The sequence below is a fragment of the Triticum aestivum genome, chromosome 1A (genome assembly GCF_018294505.1).
Source record: "Triticum aestivum cultivar Chinese Spring chromosome 1A, IWGSC CS RefSeq v2.1, whole genome shotgun sequence".
Classification (NCBI taxonomy): Eukaryota; Viridiplantae; Streptophyta; class Magnoliopsida; order Poales; family Poaceae; genus Triticum; species Triticum aestivum.
This window is the reverse complement of record NC_057794.1, coordinates 276770720-276787615: the sequence shown is the minus strand read 5'-3', so window position 1 is coordinate 276787615 and position 16896 is coordinate 276770720. Positions and strand designations below refer to the sequence as shown.

At 44.3% G+C, this 16896-nt stretch overlaps 2 long non-coding RNA genes across 2 annotated transcripts; both read left to right on the top strand.

Annotated features, from left to right (window-relative positions):
- The first annotated feature begins 11955 nt into the window (after window positions 1-11955).
- LOC123045798 (uncharacterized) lies at window positions 11956-13000 on the top strand. The gene is made up of 2 exons (XR_006421583.1): window positions 11956-12459; window positions 12590-13000. It is a non-coding gene; the product is annotated as an uncharacterized lncRNA (long non-coding RNA).
- Window positions 13001-13058: 58 nt separating this feature from the next.
- On the top strand, window positions 13059-14737 carry LOC123045792 (uncharacterized). Its single transcript, XR_006421582.1, has 2 exons — window positions 13059-13409; window positions 14321-14737. It is a non-coding gene; the product is annotated as an uncharacterized lncRNA (long non-coding RNA).
- The last annotated feature ends 2159 nt before the right edge of the window (window positions 14738-16896 follow it).

Below are 16896 nucleotides of genomic sequence, written 5' to 3'. Positions count from 1 at the left end.
GTTAGGGTCCGATCACATTCACTTAGTTCAAAAGAATCAACACGAAGACATAGCTATAAGTGAATGTTGTAGAGGACAGAACACTAGTATATATATATATATATATATATATATATATATATATATATATATATATATATAATCAACATAGTGAAGATAATCATGAATATATGTTGAGATCGAAGCCAAACCAAATGTGAAGACATTGCAAGGTAACGCCATGAGTGAAACACTTCAAGATAGAATGTTTGGTGGTGGCGTTACCCACCGTATAGGAATTATTAGACCCAGACACGGCGCACAATTATCGTGGCACTCCGAAGTCAAATTCCACATTAATGTATTCACACTTAGAATGTATGTCTTCATTGATTGAAGATATACTTTACTTTGTGTGTTGCACATCTAAGTCATCAATATGCATAAGGGTTAGGATGTGTGCCTGATCACAGGACATTTGAGGATTCCAGGATATTTAGCTCACACCGTAACTTGCAAAACCTCTTCTCATCCAAGGGCTTGGTGAAGATATCTGCCAATTGCTCTTCAGTGTTGACGTGTATGATATCAATGTCTTCCTTCACAACATGATCTCTGAGAAAGTGATGACGAATTTCAATGTGCTTTGTCTTCGAGTGCTGAACTGGGTTGTTGGCAATCTTGATGGCGCTTTTGTTGTCGCAGTAAAGTGGCACTTGCTTCAGATGAATGCCATAGTCCTTGAGTGTTTGCTTCATCCATAGAAGCTGAGCGCAGCAAGATCCAGCAGCAATGTATTCAGATTTAGCGGTGGAGAGAGATACACAGTTCTGCTTCTTTGAAGACCAACATACAAGTGATCGTCCCAGAAAGTGACATGTGCCTGATGTAGACTTGCGATCAACTTTGTCACCAGCATAATCAGCATCCGAGAATCCAACCAGATCAAAGTCTTCGCCCTGTACATCCTCGCGTTGCCAATGAAGTGCAGATTGAAAGAATAATTGATAGCATCAATGCACCTGGTCCACTCACTCATTCAAGGGCAGCTCAGCTAGCAAATTTCTGTAGGCACTTCGCATTCGTCTCAATAGAAGAACCCAAGAAAGTTGAAGAAGCCTTCATGGAACCTGAATGGATTCAAGCTATGCAAGAAGAGCTTCAACAGTTTGAGCTGAATAATGTATGGGAACTGGTTAAGCGTCCTGATCCACGGAAGCACAATATAATAGGCACCAAATGGATATACCGCAACAAGCAAGATGAGCATGGTCAAGTTGTCAGAAACAAAGCTCGTCTCGTTGCTCAAGGATATACTCAAGTGGAAGGCATTGACTTCGATGAAACATTTGCTCCTGTAGCTAGACTTGAAGCCATACGCATACTGCTGGCCTATGCAAATCATCATAACATACTTCTATATCAAATGGATGTGAAGAGTGCCTTTCTCAATGGCAAGATTGAAGAAGAAGTGTATGTTGCACAACCGCCTGGCTTTGAAAATCCAAAACATCCTGACATGGTATACAAGCTCAACAAGGCACTGTATGGCCTCAAACAAGCCCCTCGGGCCTGGTATAACACACTCAAATACTTCCTGAAGAGCAAAGGCTTCATACCTGGTTCCCTGGATCCCACTCTTTTCATGAAGACATATGATGGTGAACTGTTTGTGTGCCAAATATATGTGGATGACATTATCTTCGGCTGCACCAATAAGAAGTACAGTGAAGAGTTTGGATATATGATGCAAGAGCAATATCAGATGTCCATGATGGGGGAGTTGAAGTTCTTCCTCGGTCTTCAAATACGACAACAACGCAATGGCATCTTCATATCTCAAGAGAAGTATCTCAAAGATTGCCTGAAGAAGTTTGGTATGCAAGACTGCAAAGGCTTCACAACACCAATGCCAGCCAAACATCATCTGGGTCCTGACGACAATGGTAAAGAGTTCGATCAAAAGGTATACCTCTCCATGATTGGTTCTTTACTTTATCTATGTGCATCTAGGCCAGATATTATGCTTAGTGTTTGCATGTGTGCTCGATTTCAAGCGGCACCAAAGGAGTCGCATCACTTAGCTGTGAAGCGAATTCTTCGATATTTGGCTCACACCCCAACTCTAGGATTATGGTATCCAAAGGGCTCGGAGTTTGATCTAGTTGGATTCTCGGATGCTGATTATGTTGGTGACAAAGTTGATCGCAAGTCTACATCAGGCACATGTCACTTTCTGGGACGATCACTTGTATGTTGGTCTTCAAAGAAGCAGAACTGTGTATCTCTCTCCACTGCTGAATCTGAATACATTGCTGCTGGATCTTGCTGCGCTCAGCTTCTGTGGATGAAGCAAACACTCAAGGACTATGGCATTCATCTGAAGCAAGTGCCACTTTACTCTTGCTGTTCATTGTTGTTGTTGGAAGGAATGTTGTTGTTGTTGTTGGAAGGAATGTCTTCAGGCTGAGCATTGTCTTCATGTTGATCAGGTGCTGAAATGATAAGTTCTTCTTCAGGATGAGCTTCAGGAGGTATAATTTCTCCAGTTCCCATTAGCTTGATTGATTCACTGGATGGAACTTCATCTAGCACATTTGACAGCTGCTCTCTTTGTGAACCGTTGGTCTCATCGAACCGCACATCCACTATTTCAACCACTTTGTAATGAAAGAGATTGAAGACTCTGTAGGAGTGCGAATCCTTTCCATATCCAAGCATAAAACCCTCATGTGCTTTTGGTGCAAATTTTGAGGTGTGATGTGGGTCCTTGATCCAGCACCTTGCGCCAAATACTCTGAAGTAACTGACATTTGGCTTCTTGCCAGTAAGGAGTTCATAAGATGTCTTGTTCAGTAGCTTGTGAAGATAAACACGATTGATTGTATGGCATGCAGTATCAATGGCTTCGGGCCAGAATTTTCTTGGGGTCTTGTATTCATCTAGCATCGTTCTGGCCATCTCAATTAGTGTTCTGTTCTTGCGTTCGACGACGCCATTCTGCTGTGGCGTGTACGGGGCTGAGAATTCATGTGTGATGCCCAAGGTATCAAGATATGTATCAAGGCCAGTGTTCTTGAATTCAGTGCCATTGTCACTTCTGATGTGCTTTATCTTGGCGCCAAAATTGTTCATAGCTCGATTGGCGAAGCGTCTGAAGACATCCTGCACTTCAGTCTTGTAAAGGATTATGTGCACCCAAGTATATCTAGAATAATCATCAACAATAACGAAGCCATAGAGGCAAGCGGTAGTAGTTAGAGTTGAGTAATGAGTGGGACCGAAAAGATCCATGTGAAGAAGTTCGAAGGGTCGAGTAGTGGTCATGATTGTCTTCGAGGGATGTTTGGCCCTTGTCATCTTCCCTGCTTCACAGGCACCGCATAAGTGGTCTTTCTTGAACTTGACGCCCTCGATTCCTATGACATGCTTCTTCTTCGCAAGGGTGTGGAGGTTCCTCATGCCAGCATGTCCAAGCCTCCGATGCCAGAGCCAGCATTCTGAAGCCTTTGCTAGAAGACATACTGCAAGCTGTGGCCCTGCTGAGAAATCTACCACGTACAAATCATCTTTTCGATACCCTTCAAACACTAGAGACTTGTCAGATTCCATTAGTACAAGGCAACGATATTTTTCAAACATTACGATCATGTTCAAATCGCAAAGCATTGAGACAGACATTAAGTTGAAGCCAAGGGATTCAACAAGCATGACTTTATCCATGCGTTGATCCCTTGAGATTGCAACTCTACCTAGACCCAATACCTTACTTTTACCAGTGTCAGCAAATGTGATGTGGCTCTTGTCGGATGGACGTAAGGTTGAGTCCATAAGAAGACTTCTTTTGCCAGTCATGTGATTTGTACACCCACTATCAATAATCCATTCTGAAGACGCTGGTGTCATACCCTACAGTGCAGTTAGGGGATAGGCTTCACCAAGAGCATTATGAAGCAAAAACATTTGATGAACCAGTGGGTTATGAAAGCTTAGATCTAGGTTAGGACTAATAGGGAGAGTAGCAAGCGATTCAGGTACGAAGTACATAGTAAGACCATTTGGGCATTTGATCTTGCGCCCTACAAGATGTTTAAGGTCCCCAGCAATAGCGTCAGACGATTTTGGTTTTCTGCTGGAGACCTTTCCCTGCAAAAGAGAGTTAAGCTTTCTTAGCCACCCACATCAAGGGCGGCTTAGAAGCAATAAGTCTAAGTGCAACATCTGAGAATTTGGCTTTGAAGCCTTAGCAAACAGTCTTGCAGGCGGACAATAGTACTCATAAGAATAAGCAAAATAGTTCTTGGTCTTATGAACATGGCGGTTTGATGAACCGCTCTCATATTCATATGCCTGAGTATGGTTTCCCTGCAAAACATTTGCGTTAGTGCGACTCAGGTGAGTCCTCTGTCTGTATGAAGCCTTTGGACCGTATGAAGCCTTTGGTCTGAGGTTTGTCTTCTTCACGTGAGGTGTCATGATGACATTCATAGGAAGACTCTCCAGACACCTTTTCGGAACCCAGATCTTCTTCATAGGAGGTCCATTCCTGCAGTTAGTACGAATGTACCTGGCAAACACTTCATCATTCTGATTCTTAAACAATATATAGTTTGCATCAAAGGATTCATCAATGATAATGGGGTTAGCACAAGTGAAGCCAGATAGATTGGATGGATCTGCTGAAGGTTCCTTTGCAGCAACCCACATGGTTTTGGGGTACTGCTCAGGTTTCCAGTAAGAGCCATCTGCATTCATTTTCCTTACGAACCCTACACCCACTTTCCTAGGGTTTCGGTTCAGAATCTGCTTTTTCAGGACATCACATAGCGTATGATGCCCTTTAAGACTTTTGTACATCCCTGTTTCAAGCAATGTCTTCAACCTAGCATTCTCATCAGCAATAGCGGTGGTATCCTCAGAGAGGGGTTAGTTACCACATCAACAGTTGAAGATATTGCAACAGCAGTAGTAGTAGAACATTCAGCAACAGAAGCAGCATTATCACGCTCAATGCATTTAAGACATGGTGGTTCAAATCCTTCCTGAGCGGGACTGATCTGTTTGGCGCGAAGTGACTCGTTTTCCGTTTGAAGATCTTCATGAATCGCTCTCAATTTCTCAAGATCTTGCTTCCTTTGAAGATAATCATAGGAAAGCTTTTCATGAGTTGTTGAGAGAGTTTCATGACGACTTTCAAGTTCCTGATACTTAACGTGAAGATTTTTTATGTCTTCAATTAAGGATTCAGATCGAGTCATTTCAGCACCTAACAGATCATCGCTTCTATCTAACAGTTTTTGAATATGTTCCATAGCTTTCTGTTGTTCAGTTGCAATTTGTTTTGTAGCTAGGTTTTGAACCACAATCAGAGTCATCGTCGCTAGATGTTTGATAGTGAGTAGTGCGTGTGTTTATCTTGGCACCGCGTGCCATGAAGCAGTAGGTAGAAGCGGAGTAGTCCTTGTCATTTGCATCGGTGTCGGTGATGAAGTCATTGTCTTCAGTGTTGAAGATGGACTTGGCAACGTATGATGTAGCCAGACTTGTGACGCCTGAGTCGGATTCCTCCTCAGACTCCACCTCCGCCTCCTTAGAAGCATACTCCTCCTCTGAATCCATTTCCTTGCCAACAAACGCACGTGCCTTGCCAGATGAGCTCTTCTTGGGTGATGAAGACTTTGAGGAAGACTTGGAAGAAGACTTTAAGTATTTCTTCTTCTTCTTGTCGTCAGAGTCATATTCCTTGCTCTTCTTCTTCTTGTTGTTCTCATTGTCCCACTGTGGACACTCAGAGATGAAGTGGCCAAGTTTCTTGCACTTGTGACATGTTTTCTTCTTGTAGTCATGAGCAGGAGCTTCATTATTCCTTGAACTTGATCGGGAAGACTTTCTGAAGCCTTTCTTCTTGGTGAATTTTTGGAACTTCTTGACAAGCATAGCAAGTTCCCTTCCAATGTCTTCAGGATCATCAGAACTGCTGTCAGATTCTTCTTCAGATGGGGAGACAGCTTTTGCCTTCAAGGCACGAGTTCGCCCATAGTTTGGACCATAGATATCTCTTTTCTCCGAAAGCTAAAACTCATGTGTGTTGAGCCTCTCAAGTATGTCAGACGGATCGAGTGTCTTGAAATCAGGACGTTCTTGAATCATCAGGGCCAGGATGTCAAACGAACTATCAAGTGATCTCAGCAGCGTCTTGACGACTTCGTGTTTGGTAATCTCAGTGGCGCCGAGGGCTTGAAGCTCATTTGTGATGTCAGTGAGTCGGTCAAATGTGTGCTGGACATTCTCATTGTCATTTCGCTTGAAGCGGTTGAAGAGGTTGTGAAGGACACTGATTCTCTGATCTCTCTGGGTTGAGATGCCTTCATTGACCTTGGAGAACTAGTCCCAGACCAGCTTAGATGTCTTCAAAGCACTCACACGGCCATACTGTCCTTTCGTCAGATGACCACAGATGATATTCTTGGCAGTAGAGTCCAGTTGAACGAATTTCTTGACATCAGCAGCAGTGACACCTTCTCCAGCCTTGGGAACGCCGTTCTCGACGATATACCATAGGTCGACGCCAATGGCTTCAAGATGCATGCGCATCTTATTCTTCCAGTAGGGATATTCAGTTCCATCGAAGACGGGGCACGCAGCGGAGATTTTAATTATCCCTGCAGTCGACATAGCTAAAACTCCAGGTGATTAAACCGAATCACACAGAACAAGGGAGCACCTTGCTCTGATACCAATTGAAAGTGCGTTATATCGACTAGAGGGGGGTGAATAGGCGATTTTTATGAAAGTCTTCAGAACATAGAAGTTTTGAAGACAAACGATAAAATTAAACCTATTACCATGCAGCAGAAGGTAGACTACACTAGGCAAACCATAGTCAAGTATTCAATGAAGTGAACGCACAAAGACTAATAGGAGCTAGGTAGTAAGGATCAGGTAGGAAGTTATTGTGAAGCCAAACAGAACACGCAGTCACTCAGTGAAGACAAATGATAGTGCAAACATACAATGACTTCACAAGGAGTAACAGTAAGTAAAGTGAAGTGAAGATGAAACCAGTGACTCGTTGAAGACAATGATTTGTTGGACCAGTTCCAGTTGCTGTGACAACTGTACGTCTGGTTGGAGTGGCTAGGTATTTAAACCTTAGGACACACAGTCGCGGACACCCAGTCCTGAACACGCAGCTCAGGACACCCAGTCCTCACCGTATTCTCCTTGAACTAAGGTCACATAGACCTCGCCCAATCACTCTGGTAAGTCTTCAAGGTAGACTCCCAAACCTTCACAGACTTCGTTCACCGGCAATCCACAATGTCTCTTGGATGCTCAGAACGTGACGCCTAACCGGCTGGAGGATGCACAGTCCTCAAGTGTAATAAGTCTTCAGATCACACAGACAAGAAGACTTAAGTGATGCCCAATTCTCTCTGGCTCTGGTGGTTAGGGCTTTATCCTCGCAAGGAATTCTCTCTCAAAGGCTTCGAGGTGGGTTGCTCTCAAACGACAAAAGCTGTACTTTCAATCTGAGCAGCCAACCGTTTATGGTTGTAGGGGGTGGGCTATTTATAGCCACTTGGCAACCCGACCTGATTTGTCCGAAATGACCCTGGGTCACTAAGGAACTGACACGTGTTCCAACGGTCAGATTTCAAACTCACAAGGCAACTTTACTTGGGCTATAAGCAAAGCTGACGTGTCCGACTCTGGACAAGATTCGCTCTCATAGTCTTCACTCGAAGACATAGGTTTTTGGTTTAGGCATCACTTCAGTCATTCTGACTGGTTCTCTTGGACCCCACTTAACAGTACGGTGGTTCCTATGACTCAACACAAAAGAAAAAGAACTACGAAAGATCTAAGTCTTCGAGCTCCATAGGCTTCATATAGTGTCTTATATGTGAATATCTTCATATACCACCTTTGACTTCAATGTCTTCATACATTTTTAGGGGTCATCTCTGGTAGTAAAACCGAATCAATGAGGGACTTCTACCTGTGTTATCCTGCAATTCTCACAAACACATTAGTCCCTCAACTAGGTTTGTCGTCAATACTCCAAAACCAACTAGGGGTGGCACTAGATGCACTTACAGGACTAAACTTCCCACCACCTGCCATCTCATACATGGGCCTCAAGATTAACCAGGGATTAGTGTCTTATATGGGCCTAAGCCCATCCATAATCCAACAATCCCCCACCAGATCTCGAGGCACATAAGTTTGTCAACTATTCCAAACAATGTTTGATATACCAGAATTTTCAGTGGGGACTGTTAAGTTGAACTTCCACCTAGGGCAACAGCATTCGACTTCTTCACAACTGAACAATGAACTATGCCTTGAATTGTCAGTTTGGCGTGCAGAAGTTTCGCCTATTGTCAGCTGATACGTGGCTGCCGAAGGCTAAACCCCACAGGTGGAGCTTATTAGTCATACTCCATACCTTCTCATCAGCTTACTAGAGATTACCCAATCTCATAGACCGTGACCAACAATCGGGCTCACATAGGTGTGTTCTTCAAAAGAATGCTCTGTAGGTTAGCATCTTGCTTACATAAGATTTGGAACACATTAAGATAAAAGTCAGCCTGCCTTACAGAATTGAGAGTATTATTGCATCTCCAACAGAGTGGGTTTATTAAGGATACTCTCCTCAGTTGACCGCTGGATTTTTTTTCCCAGGTCATAATTCATGGGATCTCCGATCGCATAGGTTGTGTTACCCCCATGGCAACTTACGTGGGTCTCATACCCATCTCCCTCGATGCATTTTCTATAACAATCTGCGATAGCCCTTTCGTAAAAGGGTCTTCCAGATTCTTAGCCATCTGGATATAATCCAACGCTATTACCCCAGAGTTTCTTGATTTTCTGACAGATTTCAATCTTCTTCTTATGTGCTTTGTGGATTTCATGTTGTCCTTTGAAGTCTTAGCCTTGGCAATCATCGTTTGATTGTCACAGTTCATAAGGACAGTCGGCATTGGTTTGTCAACCACCGGCAAATCCATCAAAAGCTCTCGAAGCCATTCTGCTTCGACGCATGATGTGTCTAATGCTGTGAGTTCTGCTTCCATAGTCGAGCTGGTTAAGATCGTCTGCTTGTAAGACTTTCAGGAAACGGCACCACCACCAAGTGTGAAGCCATGTCCACTTGTGGATTTCATGTCATCAGCATCAGATATCCAATTCGAATCACTATACCCCTCAAGTACCGTCGGGTACCCAGAATAGTGAATTCCATAGTTCGTAGTACCTTGCAAGTAACGCATCACTCGCTCAACAGCATGCCAATGCACATCTCCCGGACTGGAAACAAACCGTCTTAGTTTGCACACAGCAAATAAGATGTCAGGACGAGCAGCACATGCTAGGTACATCAGTGAACCAACCACTTGAGAGTATCTCAATTGATCTACGGCCATGCCTTCGAAATTTCGAATCCGCACACTAGAATAATATGGTGTTGCAGAAGGTTTGCAGTCTGAATATCCAAACCGGCTCAAAATCTTGTCAACATAGTGGGATTGCAAAAGCGTAATTTCACCCTCAGAATTTCTCAGTAGCTTGATATTCAAGATAACATCAGCCACACCTAGGTCTTTCATCTCAAAGTTATGAGATAGAAAGGCCTTGACCTCCTGAATGACTTTGAGGTGGGTCCCAAATATTAGTATGTCATCGACATATAGACATAGTATAACTCCTTCGTGCCCACCATAGCGATAGTATACACATTTGCCAGCTTCATTCACAACAAAGCCAGCAGATGTCAGAGTAGTGTTGAACTTCTCATGCCATTGCTTAGGCACTTGTTTCAGGCCATACAAATATTTCACTAGCTTGCACACCTTTCTTTCCTGACCATTTACTATAAATCCATCTGGCTGTTGCATGTAAATTTCCTCGTCTAGCTCTCCGCTAAGGAAAGCCGTCTTAACGTCCATCTGATGGACGAGAAGACCATGCGAGCCAGCCAAAGCGAGTAACACTCGAATGGTTGTCATTCTAGCCACAAGTGAATAAGTGATGAAGAAATCTTCTTCTTTTTTCTGGGTATAACCCTTGGCCACAAGCCTCGCCTTGTACTTTTCAACAGTACCATCAGGCCTAAGCTTCTTCTTGAACACCCACTTACATCCCAATGGTTTACAACCACAAGGACGATCAGTGATTTCCCATGTCCCATTAGCCAAGATGGAATCCATCTCGCTATGGACCGCATCCTTCCATTAGTCAGCATCCGAGGATGCATTGGCTTCTGAAATGGAACTCGGAGTGTCATCATCCACGAGGTACACGAGGAAATCATCACCAAAGGACTTTGCAATCCTCTATCTCTTGCTCCTAACAGAAGCTTCCTCGTCATCCGCCATGGAACTCTCATCACTTTTATGTTCATAGTATTTCATTGGAATGGCAGGTTCAGGAGTCTCAGCAGATTCCAGTCTAGAAGTGCTTTGCATATCTCTCATGGGGAAAATATCCTCAAAGCATGTAGCATCCCTAGACCCCATGATCGTATCGACCTTCAAGTCGTGTACATCAGATTTCACTACTAGAAATCTATAGCCAACGCTATGCTTGGCATAGCCAAGAAAAACGCAGTCCACGGTCTTTGGTCTCAACTTGCGCTTTTTTGTTATCAGCACGTTGACTTTCGCCAAACAACCCCAAGTTCGCAAGTAAGAGAGTGTAGTTCTTTTCTTTTCCCATTGCTCATAAGGAGTAGTCTCATTATCCTTTGTGGGAACTTTATTCAGGACATGACACGATGTTAATACAGCCTCCCCCCACCATGCCTTGGATAAACCCGTTGTATCTAACATGGCGTTAACCAAATCAGTTAGAGTATGGTTTTTCCGTTCAGCAATCCCGTATGATTGGGGTGAGTAGGGAGGTGTCCTCTCATGAATAATACCATGTTCCGCACAGAATAAATCAAACTCTTTAGAAAAGTACTCTCCACCATGATCAGACCGGACTCATTTTATTTTCGTCTCAAGTTGGTTCTCAACTTCAGCCTTATAGACTTTAAAGTAGTGTAGAGCCTCATCCTTAGTATTTAACAAATACACATAGCAGAATCTAGTGGAATCATCAATCAGAGTCATGAAGTATTTCTTTTCACCTTTAGTCAACACACCATTCATCTCACAGAGATCTGAATGTATGAGCTCTAATTGTGCTAGGTGTCTCTCCTTCGCAAGCTTGTGAGGCTTATGAGGTTGCTTAGCTTGCACACACGCATGGCACTTAGAGCCTTTGGCTAAAATGAAACTCGGAATTAAGTCCATCTTAGCTAGCCGCGTCATACAACCAAAATTTATGTGACAAAGACGTGAATGCCAAATCTTAGATTCGTTCACATCAGAATGAATTTGGTTCACGATTTTATTGCAGAAATCCTCTCGGGAAAGGCGAAACAAACCACCACAATCATATACTTTTCCAACAAATAGTCCATACCGAGATACGACTACTTTGTTAGACTCAAATACTAACTTAAACCCTTTTTTACATAGAAGGAAGCCACTAATGAGATTCTTCTTTATGGCGGGGACATGTTGCACGTTCATCTGTTGCATGATCTTTCTCGAAGTAGACTTCAGATCTACCATGCCAACACCATGAACAGAAGCATGTGTGCCATTCCCCATCAGGACGGAACAATTTCGTGCGACCTGGTAAGAAGAAAACAAAGACACATCGTGCACGGCTCGGCTCATTCCCGCAACCCGCGGCAAAAGCTAAGAGTTGCAAAAGTGAAATGAAAAATTATCATTTTTGTCATGGAATGGCAAAAGTGATATATTATCAAAAGTTAAGAGTGGTAAAAGTGAGATGTCAAATTCTAGAGTGGCATAATCAAAGTTGGCAAAAACTAGAGTAGCAAAAACAAAGTTTTTCCTTTATAAAGAGGTCTCTGCTCTCCTCAACTAGCAAGGTGGGACTAAACTTCCCATCACCTGCCATCTCATACATGAGCCTCAAGATTAATCAGGGATTAATGTCTTATATAGATCTATACCCATCCATAATCCAACAGTTTTTTTTTCTTCTGTTGCGGGCTATTTTGCTAGTTAAAGGAAAAAGCAACTGGACGGGTAGATCACGCCGGGCGTGCATGGGCATGCCTGGATGCTTCCGGTTGAAACAAGCATGCCTGCCGACATGGGAATGATGAAAAGACGGAAAGCTTAATAGCTGCTGGTGGCACGCGTCGCCTTACTTGATTCTCCTTGGACGGGGGGTACTTAACCGACGATACTTCCAGCGCAAACCATTCTCCCGGATTGATTCCTTGGCTTTCCCCGCCCCTCCCCTCCCCTCCCTTCCATAATCCCTCCATTTAACCCCCTCCGTTTGCTTCGCTCTGCCTGCCTCATCCTCGTGCTTAAGCTTCTCGCCATCAGCTGGGAGAGATATCTTGAGCAGAGCAGCAGGAGGAGCCACAGCTTCAGCCTTCAGGTACGTACGCTGATATATACGGTTGTTTACCCACCAGGCAGAGCTCATATACTATATCTTTGACAGTAGTTCGGGGCTACATGTTCGTCACTCGTCAGTGAGATGTTTTCTTTCCCTCCTCGTTTTGCAGGTCGCGCGTCAGAGCACCAGCAGCCGGCAAGATGCAGATGGTACTGATAATCTCGCTGCCCCTCGTGGCGCTGGTGGTGATCATCGCCATCATCCTTTGCATCGTCTGCCGTTAACCAGCCAGCCAGCTCGCCTCGCCGGATGTTGCGTATCATGTAGCCTCGTAGTAGTAGTGTTGTTGCTGCGTCTGTCTCATACTGTCATCGTGTATTTTGTCTGCAGCTCTTGCTCGGTGTGATCGCTATCCCCTTTTCTCCTACTAGCTTCTCGACATGAAATGTACTATTGAGTATTGATTGATCCATGTGTCTGTTCGTGTGTGTGCGGGTGTCAGTACAGTGCATACTGCCGTGTAATGTAAGCTCTTGACTTTGTCGCAAAAAAAGGAAGCTCCTGAAGAATTCTTCAGATATTGGCCACGCTTCTTTCAGCAGTGTGATCGCCGCGTCTGTCTTTCGTTTGCTCTCACCCCTGGTTGTCCGTCCAACCAGACGCACGCACGTGGCGCACCGTCCACCGGACGCAGACGTCTCCCTGACACCTGGGCCCGGGCGTGGCTCCGGGGTCCTCGGTTCACACTCGCGAGCCACACGTCACGCGTTTTTCCGCTTCTACTTTCTTCCTTTCTTCTCCACTCCACTCTTCTCTGCCTGATTAGCGATTATTTTAGCCCACGCACCGGCACCAACACCACTTGCCCCATCGCCGCCAAGCTCCACTGCTCCGCTCCTCCCCTCCGCCTCCCTCCCAAGCCTCTCGTCTCCGACGGATCAAGGAAGGAGGCCAGGAGCAGCAGCAAGATCAGCAGCTCGATTGGGCAGGTACTGTGCTAGACAATTAATTCTCATCTTGTCCCTGTCAAATCTTGTTTTTTGTTTTTGGATTTATTCCTCAGTGAGCTCCAGGACTCACGCACGGGTGACCCCTCTGTTGACTGGCTCCAAGAGTGATCCAGTCGGTACTGCTCTGCAGCTTTTGAATAGCGAGTACAAGTACTAATTATTTAGCTCGAATTAGACCACCCAGCTGCTGCTTAGGATTGAGTAGCACTAGCAGTTGTTCTAATTCAGTCAAATCCGAGGGAGTTTCACCAATTATAATGGATCAGGAACCTATAGTCCACCACCTACATCACCTACAATCTTCTGTTGTAGAGAGCTTTATTTAGCCAGGTTTGACCCATGCGAAAGGACGGCACGCCAACGAGGAATCGAATCCATCGTTTCACTGATAATTGTCTAATTGATGTGGTCATTCAAGGGAATTAGATCCCCATCCCCCCCACCTTTGGTAATAATTAAGGGGCTGGCTTTGCCTTTGCTGAGCATCCAAGCCTCGAACAAGCCAAGATCGAGGCGGATGCTTGACAAGTTGCAAGCAATCCTTACAAGATTTGGTGCGGCTCAGGAAATATGAATTACAAGTTCTTTCAAATTTGAACTAAAACCACGATGTTTATTTTGGATCGGAGGGAGTAACTCATTCCCGTCTGAATCTTTCTGCACGATTAGAGGGTCTGACCCACTGTTGGAGCATTAGATCCACAGGCGGCCGTTGAACAGCAGTTCAGGCCTTCAGGGAGAGATAGACTGAAAAGGCAATGGCATAGCATTTTGATATTGCTTTGCTTTCTACCCCTCTTGAGAGCTGAGACTTCAGAGTAGCACTTTTCTGTTTCTCGACGTAAAAAACCAAGAATGAAAGATTAAATTTTCGATTATTCTGTCTGCAGGCAAGGGGCGGATGGAGTTCGTGCTCATCATATCCCTGCCGCTCCTCATCCTGATCCTCATCATCGCCGTCGTCCTCTGCATCGTCTGCCGCTAGCCACATGCCGACGCCAAAGCGCTCGTCTCTGCTCGGTCTGCTGTGACTGTGGTCGCACCATATGTTGTGTTAATCAATCCAATATTACATCATGACTCGGCATAGAAAAGAAAAGAAAAAAGGCTCCTCTCCACCACCATTTCTATTTTTCTGTTCTGTCCCTGTGGTGTGATTAGCTGGCTATAGCTTTACTGGCTTTCCTGATGGCAACAAAAGCATCGATCCCGTGCGTCGATGCGCAATGCATATGATATACTTATGTGGCTGTAAAAAAAGAGAACAAATTCCGTTCCTGCTCTGATTGATTCGGGGAGGTTGAATACCTGGAAGTGCATCTTCTTTTTACTGTACCTTTTCTTCACGTTCTTCCGAGTTGTTCCAGATCAGAATGTTGCGGCCTTGCAGGTTCAGGAGGCTGATGCGCCCTGACCAGCTTTCAGGTTGCGAATCTACTATGTGCCGTGCTCCCAGTTCATACTTTCGTCTACTTTGTACCATTTGTCGCGCCGCCCCACGAGAAAAGGCGCCCGATTTCTTAGCGAAGAAACGTAGCGCGAAGCCGGCCGAATCTGACAGAGTGGAATAACGCCTTGTGCCCAGTCCCCACGCATTCCGTGTGTTCCAGTCTGCATGTTTCTTGGCTGAGCGGAAAGAGCTTGAGAAGCATGAAGAGCCCATATAAAACTCACGAAACTACTTTGCGCAGGACAGGGCGTGGCCGATGTAAAAGATATGTTTGGCAAACTGCACGACACCCAATATGGGTGTGACTATCTCATATTCTCTCCGTTCCAAAATATAGAGCGCCCGCGCTTCCCGAGGTCAAACTTTGACCATAAATTTAACGAACGAGACCTACTGCAGCGGGAGAAAAAATTACATAATTAAGAACTTCTTTCGAATACGAATTCATTGATATAACTTTTGCTCCCGCCGCAATCGGTCTTGGTAGTTAAAATTACGGTCAAAATTGAAGCACGGAGATAAAGGAAGCACTATATTATGAAATGGAGAGAGTATATATAAGCTTACACTGTGGTGTACAAATACAAGATACAGGGGTATACATAGAAACTATGTATAAATTGTGCCTACAACCAGTTAGTCACACCACAGTTTTCTGTTCTGTCACTGTGGTGTGATTAGCTGGCTATAGCTTTACTGGCTTTCCTGATGGCAACAAAGCTGGCTATTATCTGGCTATGTATAAACTATGTATAAATTGTGCCCACTATGGTGTGATTAGCTGGCTATTATCTAACACCCTTGCTCAATCTTAATTGTGGCGTGAAGTACGATGTAAGTTAAAATTGTGCCAACAACCTTCAAACTGTGGTTGTGGAAGTGGCTTCGTGAACTTTACATGAAGAAGTTTCTGTGCAACACGTTCCCTTATAAAATAATAGTCAACCTCGATGTGCTTGGTACGAGCATGAAAAACTGGATTAGATGAATGATACGTCGCACCAATATTATCACACCAAAGAACCGGTGGCTGCTCTTGAGAGACTCCCAACTCTCTCAACAGAGACTATACCCAAATAAGCTCAGCTGTGGCATTGGCAACCATCTTGTGCTCTGTTGCAGTGCTACTCCGAGATACTGTGGCCTGCTTGCGCGCACTCCAGGCAATCAAGTTGCGACCAAAGAAGATAGCATAGCCCCTCGTTGATCGTCGGTCATCCAGGCTCCCAGCCCAATCTGCATCAAAGAACGCCAAGGGAGCACTCGAAGAGGTAGACCAAAGATGCAAAAAATAGGAGACATTATGAGAGATGTAACGCGGTATACGCTTCACAGCTGACCAGCGTGAAGTCCGAGGAGCATGAAGATATTGGCACACATGGTTGACCGCATAAGAGATGGTCGGCCGTGTGATAGTCAAGTACTGCAAAACCACCAACAATAATGTGATACTTTATAGCATCATCGGAAGGAAGCAAGGCACCAGACATAGGGGAGGTAGCATGATTGCATTGCAACATACTAGCACGTCACAGCAAGTCCAATGAATACTTATATATGCTGAGTGAGAATTAGGCAAGCAGGGGACCATGAAACTGAAGGAAATATGCCCTAGAGGCAATAATAAAGTTATTATTTATATTTCCTTATATCATGATAAATGTTTATTATTCATGCTAGAATTGTATTAACCTCTACTTGGTTAGTACATGTGTGAATACATAGACAAACGGAGTGTCCCTAGTATGCCTCTACTTGACTAGCTCGGTAATCAAAGATGGTTATGTTTCCTAACCATAGACATGTGTTGTCATTTGATGAATAGGATCACATCATTATAAAATGATGTAATGGACAAGACCCATCTGTTAGCTTAGCGTATTGATCGTTTCGTTTTATTGCTATTGCTTTCTTCATGACTTATACATGTTCCTCTGACTATGAGATTATGCAACTCCCAAATACCGGAGGAACACCTTGTGTGCTATCAAACGTCACAATGTAACTGGATGATTA